The following is a 10,599-nucleotide window of genomic DNA, read 5'->3' on the forward strand; positions in this document are numbered from 1 at the left end:
GATAGGATTAAAGGTTTGAGTGCCACCATTTTCTGGCCTCTATGTCTGTCTAGTGGCTGTTCTGTTCTCTGACCCCAGATAAGTTTATTAGAGTGCACAATATTTTGGGGAACACAATATCACCACACTAGTTTATACATGTGTTGTCTCTTTTGCTTACTCAGGGATACCATTCTGTACCCTGCATATGTGGATACTAACTAGAATAAAAATCGACTGTTCTTCAAACTCTATGTATGTGTTTTCTGTTATTGAGTATGCCAGGAGGAACAAGACCCCAATTAAATTAATATTTATCTTCAAGAAAGTTCATATGCCTGGGTGCTGGTACAATTTTGTTTTTACCTCTGTCACCTGAAGCCTTCACCATTCCACACAGACATGAAGCTGACTCTTGATTTTCTTCAAGTGCAGTCAGGTTTCTGGCCCCCATAAATACCCTGTCTCTCTAGATCAGTAACACTAAATGTGTCACATGGCTCCATGTGATTAACCAATGTTTCTGCAACTTCCATCACTGTTAATCCTTGTTCCTCTTCCCAAAGTTCAAGGAGAGTTCATCACCTATGTTCCTCACATGAGCGGCACACCTTCACACAGAGCACTCATGTGTTCTCTGGTTCCTTGTCCCCACTGAGGGATTGATTTCCTATCATATCTGAGCATGCAATCTTCTCGCTTTATTTCATTGCCATTCCACCATTTAACCCTCTTTCCCTCCCATATCTCACCTCCAGACACCACGAGTCTTTGTCCTAGAGGCCAGTTCTGCAAGCAGTCTGTGACTGTGCAGCCAAGTTGTCTTAAATAACCAGATTCTGGAAGAAAACCTTTCCAGGACTGCCATGCTTTGTTCAACTTACTCTTTTGTTTTTAATGCAGTACATTTTTTTTTTACCAGCCCCTTGTTGCCGTTGATTTTTTATTTGTTGTATTCCTCCTCAGACAGAACGAGGTCACTTTGTCAGTATTTGTTAACTTCAAGAAAATATTTTTCAGTGTGTACTGCCTTCAGGGTCAAATACTCTTCTTTAATTCATAGTTTAGGTTTGTCCAGGGCTTTCTTTGCAACAAGCTCTCACCTGGGAGGCACCTGCCTTGAATATACTATCTTCTTATTAAGCTTCAGTCCCATTCCTGGTACTTAGAGATAATACAAGAAGGAACAACTCAATCGTGGCCCACAGAGCTATCCCAAGCCATCATGCTTTGGCAGCAACCTTTAGGGATTTGTCAGGGTCACTAGCCTCCCTGTGGCCACTTTAGTCCCTTCCCACTTGCTGTATGACATTTCCAGTGAGCCCCAGCTTCTGCCTAGATTGCAGGAAATGTTAGGAGATTGAGCCTGAGAAAAGGAGCAATAATGCTTAAGAGAAAAACACACGAGAAAGAGAAAGAAATGACTACTTCATTTCCATTTGACACAAGTCTGGATACCCTGAGTCTGGGTACCGATATGGGTAGGAGCAAATAGCATCACCGCCCGTAGGGAGTGGTCGACGTGCAGACAGCATGTTCTACTCTTGAGCCAGGGCGGGAGTTCCTCCATGCAGATCCCTCTGTCCTACCACTTCTGTGAATCGTGCCACATTTCTTCATGAACTTGCATCATCTTGCCTACAGTTTTAATTTAAAAAAAAAAAAGCTGGATGGCCAGTTTGAGAGACAGCAGCTGTGGCATTTTAAACTAGATGTCAGTAGGCATCTTTCTTTGAACTTGTCTAATTTCCAGGTAGCCATTTATCTCAAGGTATCAAAAAAGAAAAAAAAAACATTCATTGCCTTAAAGTCGTGGAAGCCTGTGTTGCTCTCTTTTACACTAGCTGGCGGAAAACTTGTTCACAGAATGACAGACAAACTGTGCTATCATTATTAGTATTAGTCGTGAATATGCTTCAGTGTTGGTTTAGTTTTCACTCAATGTCTCATCTTTTGCAAAAGAAAAGAAGTTTGCTTTCAATTACTCCCCTAAGTCCCCCAGGCAAGGTCTGTGAAGTAGTGTTTCTCAGGAACAGTCATGAACTGACACAAGATAGGCCATCATCCTCTCAGCTAGAGGCCTAGTGGGTCATTCAGGGTAAGGTGGCCAAAATAGATGCTGATGAGCATCTAGATGGAGCTGAGAAGGAAGTTCACCCCATCCTCCTTCTGACCTTCAGCTATAATTTTGGATTTACAACTCTCCAGACTCAAATCCTAGCCCTATCATTTAGCATCTGCACAAACTCAATCAAATTATTTAACCTGTCTGCACTTAATTTCCTTGCTTTAAAATGTGAAAAAAAAAAAAAAGACCTACCCAATAGAGTTGTTAACAGTAATAAGGAGTTAGTATCTTCCAAGTAATTTGAGAGGGAATAGATACCTAGTAGCAATTAATAGTACCCTAGTGAGTGTAGACGGGGGAGGGGGGGCATTCCTTCAGACATATCTTTGTTAGGCATTCTACTTCTCTTAGTTCTTTCCAGGAACCTTTGACCAGCTTACAACATACAAAAGAAATAATAGGAAATAATGTCAGAACCTTAATTGCAGGTGGCATGCACTCCATTATCACTCCCCACTCTGAAAGAGGGATTACTCAGACAAACCCAGTCATCACATGTTACTCAGGCTAAGGTGGAGTCATCACTCCACTTTGTCTAGAAGAACTGGCTTTACATGGCAAGTCTTTTTTTTTTTTTTTCTGAATGTGTGTACCTGTGCATGTGCATATGTGTGTATGTGGAAGCCAGAGGGCAACAATGACTGTTACTACTTAGTCATAGTCACCTTGTTTTGGGAGCAGGGTCCCTCCTTTGTCTGGAGCATGGCTAAGCTGGCCATTGAGTTCTGGGAATCCTACTTTCTCTGCCTCCCAAGCATTTGGATTACAAGTGTGAATCACTATGCCCATCTTTTTTATTTATTTTTTTAAATGTGGCATTTAAGATCAAACTCAGGTCCTCTTAGATTCTCTTATACACAACTAAGCCATCCCCTCAGCCCCTGTCTGCAGTAATGCTTGAGTTTCTCCATTTGTATCTGTACAGAAGCAAGGATGCCTAACCTCCATCCCTCAGTCAGAGACACTGGGAAATGGCAGCACAATGACAGACAAGTTGGTAGAGAGCTGGCCTGCTTACAAATGCTGCCAGATGGAGTTTACTCCCTTTGGGTCTGATCGCAAAATTAGGGCCTTCTGGAGTGCAAACTAGAAATATTTCCTTAAATTTCATTTTCCAGGAAGAGCAATGAATAGACTTCCCTTTGCCCAACCATTTTCATACAGCTTCCTCACAACTCAGCCAAGTGGATCCTTTTGCTCTCACATGCAGCTGAGGAAGATAAAGTTGTGACCTTCAGTGAGAAGCAGGTTCAAGGTGTGAACCAGGCAGTTCCTATGATGTTCCCCTTGTACCCCACAAACGACATGAACAGGCAAAGGTGAAAACACAGCAAGTCTCTTCACTCCACAAGTCATTTGAAGAAAGGCACTTTATCAAGAGCCTGAGAATGTCACCTGAGCTTCATGTAGGAGGAGGCTCCATGGGGTATCCATCAAGCAGGGTCCTATAATACACTCCTCTATTACTTTCTACTAAAGTGCTAAAGAATATCTGTTCAAATACTCTACAATAAGATCTATCAAGGTGTTCATGACTAGACTTGAGGCTTCTTAGTAATTAAATGGAAGGAAGTGTGTTGATTCTGCAGGGCATTGGAAAGAGCACAGATAATGTACAGAGTTTAGGGCATATGTTAGAGGCTTGCTTGTAATATGGTATGCTAATGTGTTAAACATCCTCATCTTCCTGATGTGTCCAGTCTCTCCTGCTCCTTCTTACATTCCAGTGGTTAGACACAGTAGCATCAAGTGACTCTAGGAAGGTACGTAATAACAGAACATGAGAAAACATCTTCAATTTCTGTTTGAGTATCAATTCCACACATAAAGAAACATTTCACAAAGAGGCTCTTTTCTATCTCCTGAAACCAGGTACCAGTTCTGTGAGATGACAAGAGTTATTCCAAATGGAACCCATCCTCTCTCTCCTGAGTAACAGGTAAAGATGGAAGAGTAAATATGGGCAGAACTTCCTTGTCCCTCTGAACTTCTGCCCCATACAACACACCAACCAAAACAAAAATTATATAGCTATATCGCTTGAGAAAGGGAAGAGACCCTAAATTATTAACAAACAGGGTTGTTTCTACCACTGAGAAATGGAAACTTGATAGATCCAAATGTATAGTATGGAAGAGAAAGGAAATCATGCAGCTTTCATGCAGGAGCCTTACATCCATTGTGAAATTTGGGTTCCTGGGGAATCTAGTAAAAGAATATACATAATTTACTGTGAACAACAAATGAAATTCAAAGAAAGAAATTGGGTCACAAAACTCCCCTCCCTTAATTCCCAATAAAATAAACACATTAGAAGAGACAAAGGCAAACACTGACATTTACCAGAAGCCACTTAATCAGGAAAAAGCTAAGATCTCATTCGATAAACCTCAAAAAATGCTTGACATGGAAAGAAACCTGAGATTCCATTCCACGGGCACATGTTGTCAAACTCAATGCCCAGTTTCTTCATGATGTCCTCTCAGTTGAAGAAAAGAACCATTAAAATAAATGTAAAAATGCAACACACCGGCATTTTTTTTTTGCTTGCTAAAAAGAATATGTTGTCAATCATTTTACTGTCAAAATTAAAAAGCAGCAAAAGTCTGAGGCTGGAGAAAGAGAAGGAGTGAGAATATCTGCAATACAGATCTTCGTCTTCTACAACAGAGGTTGGAGCGGTGATTCCATACCCGAGACACTGACCAAAGAAGTTAAAAGGAAGAAGTGGCCACTTCTTAGTTGGTTTCCTAGAGGTTTTACTTAGCCTTTGGGAGATACTTGTGGAAACTGTCACGGGTGATTAAAGAAGTCTGACACAGGTTTCAGCAGTTACTTGGGTTTCACTCCATTTTTCTCTGGCTGCCTCCAGTTGAATTAAGGGTGGTCCATTTTAATGAGTACATTGAGCATGCTCTCTTTCACCTAGAGATTTTTTTCTATCTCCGTGGCCTCTCATCCTTTCACATGCAAGAAAGAGAAAATGCAGAATACTGCACTTGAATAATTGTCTTATGACTATTTCTTTTATTTTTCAACTTTCTCTTTATTTATTCAATGTGTCTTTCACAATATACATCTTCATGGCATTCATTTCCCATCCCTTCGCATCCATTCTCTGCCTCTGCAACAACCCTCCCCCCCCCCCAAAAAAAAATAAAACACAATTTAAGAGAAAAAAAGAAAGGAAAAGGGAAAAAATTAATATCTCATCATGGAAGCTGCAGTGTGACACAGTGAGTCACACAGTAAACCTCTTTATCTATATATCTTTACTTGTAAGTGTTCATTGCAGAGTCCTCGGTATGGTTCTAGGCCTCTGATTTCTACTACACCATCCATGCGGGGAGCTCACTGAGACTCTTTTTGGATATTCTGTTGTTGCCCTGTGTCATGGAGATCCTGCGGGTCAGGCCCTTTCAGGTGATCCAGCAGATCATAGATAGGGTGGATGTTGGGGCGGGCCAATTCATAACCTTAGTTCTGGACCTGGGCAGCTACAGGGCTGGTCAGCCCGCCAGTTCTCCCCTGTCCTCACCACCAGGGTGAGCTCTCCAGCACTGCCCCAGCTAATTCACCTCTTGCTGCAATGAGGGAAGAGTGGGGCCAGTTCTCCAGCTTTCACGCCCTCAGGGCAGGCTCTCGCTCACCTACACCATCAGGGCCAGCTCTACTGTGTTGCCCAGCCAAGATGGAGGGGCCACTCTCCCAAGCGCTGCAGATGATGAGGGCCGGGGACAGCCCTCTGCTCTTCTCCGCCCATATGGCCACATGTCAGACGAGTAATAGACACAGTTCTTCCTTACTGACAACACTGAAGCTGGGTCACCCACACCTCCAACGACAGAACCAGTTCTGCCGTGCTGCCTGGGGAGGAGGAGGGTCCCCTTTTCTGAGCGCTGCAGCTGGCAAAGGGAAAGGTCATTTTGCAAAAGCAGGCGGTAAGGGGCGGGAATAAAGGGGGCATCTCTCCCCCACCCACACTGCTACAAGACAGACAAGTAGTGGGGACAGCACTGCCCAGGTGAGGTTCAGGGTCTGCTCTCCCAGGTGTTGCAGCTGATGGGGAGCAGGGATAGCTCTCCTGCTCTTGTGACCTCAGGGCCAGTTCTCCCATCTGCCTCAGGCCTTGATGGGCAAGCGGCGGGGTGAAGGGGGGGAGCATCTTCCCCTACCCACCCACCCATGCAGACTTTGTGGCTAGTTCTTTTTTCTTTCTTTCTTCCTTTCTTTCTTTCTTTCTTTCTTTCTTTCTTTCTTTCTTTCTTTCTTTCTTCCTTCCTTCCTTCCTTCCTTCCTTCCTTCCTTCCTTCCTTCCTTCCTTCCTTCCTTTCTTTCTTTCTTTCTTTCTTTCTTTCTTTCTTTCTGTTTTTTGTTTTTTGTTTTTCGAGACAGGGTTTCTCTGTAGCTTTGGAGCCTGTCCTGGACTAGCTCTGTAGCCCAGGCTGGCCTCGAACTCACAGAGATCCACCTGCCTCTGCCTCCCAAGTGCTGGGATTACAGGCGTGCGCCACCAACGCCCAGCGGCTATTTCTTGATGACAGAATTCAGAAGCTACTTCTTGCTTTCTCCTTTGTGTTGCTTTGGCTTTTGGTTGGTTGGTTTGGGGGTGTGGTTCATTGCTGTTGTTGGATGGGTTCTTTCTATATAACACTGGCTGGCCCAAAATTCTCGGTGAACTCATAGAGAAATACCTGGCCCTGCTTACTGAAGGTTGGCATAAAAGATGTGTGTGAGATGTTTTTAAAGAAGCTCTGAGCTTGGCCTTCAGCTTCCTTATTAGAAAGGGGAGGAGAGTGTTTGGGTAAAGTGTGGGCTGAGCTGAAGACACCACACCAATCCCGCACCAGCACGGTTTCCAGGACAGTGGCTGGCCCATACGACCTGCTCAGTAAGCACTGGTTAGCCTCATCCATTATTCCATACATATCTGTACTCAGCTAAATAAAGAGCTTGGTTTGTTTTGTTTGTTTTTTAATTAATTTTTTTTTCATTTTACCTACCAATCTCAGTTCCCCCTTCCTCCCCTTCTCATATACCGCACCATCTCCAATCTCCCTCCCCCGATTCACTCCTCAGAGAGAGGAAGGCCTCCCTTGGGGAGTCAACAAAGTCTAGAATGTTGAGACAGGACCAAGCCTCTCTCCCCTGTGTCAAGGCTGAGCATGGTCTCCCACCCTAGGGAACGTGTTCCAAAAAGCCATTTCATGCACCCAGGATAAGTCCCGGTCCCACTGCCAGGGGCTCCCCAAACAGATCCAGCCACATAATTGTCACCCACATTCAGAGGGCCTAGTTAGGTCCCATGCATGTTCCCCCGCTGGCAGGCCAGAGCCCATGAGCTCCCAACAGCTTGGGTCAGCTGTCTCTCTGGTTTTCTCCATCGTGATCTTGACCTCACTTGCTCCTGTGATCCCACGATCTTGGTTTTAAAGATGGAGATGGAAGAGTTGCCACTAGGTCATGTTCCCAGGTCTACCTATTCATCCACTCCATACAAACAGTCCAATGGAAGCTCTTCTGCCTAAGGAGGACCTCTCTGTGTCTTTTTGACCTCACAGACGGGGAAATCTGGCATGTGCCACAACATAGATAAGCCTTGAGGATATTGTACCAAGTTCAATCAGTGACAAAATGGGTAATTCTTGTATATAAGACACGTAGAATAAATTCTTTATAGAGACAGTAGAATAGTGATTTTTGAGGTCTGGTGGAGGAAAGGGAGAGGACAGGATTGCTATTTAATAGGCATAGAGTTTCAGTTTTGCAAAATGAATTAGTTTTGGAAATGGACAGCAGTGATAATTCAAGAGTATGGATACACTTCATACCAATGTACTTTATAATAGCTACCATGAATAAAGTAGCAAAAATAGCAACTTTTATGGTATATGATGTTGCCATAATAAAAGTTTTTATTAAAAGAAAAACCCAGTCATCTTGGAATATGGCTAATCTTAATGAAGTGATATGTCACTATTTGATGTTACCTTAAGGTCAGAATTATTACTTGCCAGTAACTGAAGTCTTAAACGTTTGCTATGTGCTGAAAGGGGCTTTCTAGAGACAAAGCCATTTACTTTAATTCTTGTGGAAGAAAGAACATGCTTCCTATTTAATGATGAAGAAAGGAGAGCTCAGATGTGCTCAGGAACAAGTATGACAACCACCTATTTCCAACCTCTGTGAAAAGTCTCAAACCCATGTTTAAACTCCAGGTCTATTCATCCATTCATGAGTTTGTTTCTGAGGCTCCACTCTGTCCCACAGATTACACATGACCCTCTGTGGCATAATTTCTAGACTTCCTCCTGATGACTAATGCTGACTGAGAATTTCCTCTTTAGTTTGTTAAAGAAAAGTGCATATCAATATTTCATAGTGATGCAGACCCTAGTTCATAAACTATCCCAAAATACCACATGCATTTAGCTTTCTTTTTATTCTCTCTTTGAAGATGAAATGATGGCTGGTGTTACACATACTCTGCAGATTGAGTTCATTTTTTGAAAAAAATAATAAAATTTGAGCCTCAGTGTTTGCTTATGTTTTTCTGCTTGCACGTCTGTGCTTGCAGTCTTTGTGTGTGTGTGTGTGTGTGTGTGTGTGTGTGTGTGTGTGTGTGTGTGTGTGTGTGTTACTCTTTCACAATGTAAGCACGGCTTCTGAAAAGAATAATTAAATACAAACATAATTTATCAGCTTTTTTCACTTGATTCAATTTCAATCTGTGATTAAGAGTAAAGCACAATTAACCACTTGTATCATTGTGTATAAGATCACATATGTTATTTACCCCATCCATGTATTAAATGACTCCTAAGGTTAGTGTCTTAGTAAAGACAAATTCGTATTCCTCACAGGCTCTGTATCCAAAATCTAGACAGTGTTCAGTGGGCGCCTCTGGCTCACCTTCTCACAGAGGCATAATCAACATATGATTGAGAGTCATCAGAAAGCTTCACTGAGGAGCCAGACATGTGGTTGTTGGTGGCTCATCCACACTGACTTGTAGCTGATGAGAAAAAGGACTGTATCACATGGATTTCTTAATAGAAATATGACAATATGGCAATTTGTTTCTCTGGTCAGAGGAAGAAAAAGGGAAATCCAACATTGCAACCATCAGCCTTTTAATAACCTACTCTCAGAAATTATATCCAAAACCCACTATAGTACTGCATACATCCAATCCTAGCTCTAGGGAAAGAGAGGCAGAATATCAGGAATTCGAAACCAATCTGGCTACATGAGACCCTGTATCAGAAAAAAAGTTATGTCCAATTATCTTTGTTTAATTCTATTGACCAAAAATGAGGTGCCCAATCTAGTCAACAGCCCAGAGAAGGAGCTGACATAAATATATATATACATATATATGTGTATATGTATATATATATGGATATAGGTGGTTAGGAGCCATTTGTTGTAAGGCTGCTACCATGAATTGGGAGGCCATGCCCCCAAATTAGGCTAAAATTCTTGTCAGTTCTCACTTACTGAGTACTTCATCCATGCCAGGCACTAAGGACACAACAGTATGAAAGAAGAGGAAAAACTATCTGCATCCAAAAGAGTCACCGGAATAGGGTTGAAGAGATGTTTCAGAAGTATTTCATGACTTCAGTGATGGAGATCAGTGCATTACCAACAGCTATATACTGAGCACCTGCTGCATGCATGCTGATGTTGGCATGGAAGCTAGAAGCCACAAAGAACTCATAACATAGTACAAAAAAAAATGCGTGGTTAAATACATAGTTTCAATAAGTATGCATTAGAAAGGAGAGGAAGGGGGGCTTATTTGGTAAAGGAGCCTGCTGCCAAACCTGAGGATCCAACTTCAACCTGGGGAACCCACATGGTGGAATGTGAGAACCTATCCCAGGAAGTTGTCCTCTGACCCTGACATGTATGTTATCATAGTGACGTGCCCATACATACAGGTAGAGACAGAAAGATACACATGATAAATAAACACAATGTAACATTTTAAATTTTTCATTAAATGCTTCAATGAGAAGAAAGATGAAATTAAAAGTGATAAAAAGATCAGATGAAGAAGTGGCCCATGAAAGCTGTGTGAGGAAGGTCACACAGAAACCTAAGCTGAGACGCTTGTCAACCAAGACAAGAGTTTGAAGAGGTGAGCACTAGTTAAAAGAGTGGCTGAGCATGAGGTGCAATGACAGTATGAGATGACATTATTGAGAGACAGCAGGCTGAGCAGTTGAGACAGGTTAATCAGGGCCAGGTGTGGAGTACGCAAAGCTGCAGCCGGGAGGAGAGAGGGCTCATGCTTAAAATCTAGAGAAAGTAATGACATGGGCATGCTCTGTCTAAGGATAACCACACGCTTGCCTCGGGGGAAGTGTGCTAAAGACAAGATCAGCACCTGGGAAGAAGGTGACCCTGACATCATGAGTTGAGTTCACCGAGGGATATATTCCCAGGCTAATTTCTTCAAATGCTGGTGACATCTGGGATGGAAG

The sequence above is a fragment of the Peromyscus maniculatus genome, chromosome 20, assembly GCF_049852395.1.
Source record: "Peromyscus maniculatus bairdii isolate BWxNUB_F1_BW_parent chromosome 20, HU_Pman_BW_mat_3.1, whole genome shotgun sequence".
Classification (NCBI taxonomy): Eukaryota; Metazoa; Chordata; class Mammalia; order Rodentia; family Cricetidae; genus Peromyscus; species Peromyscus maniculatus.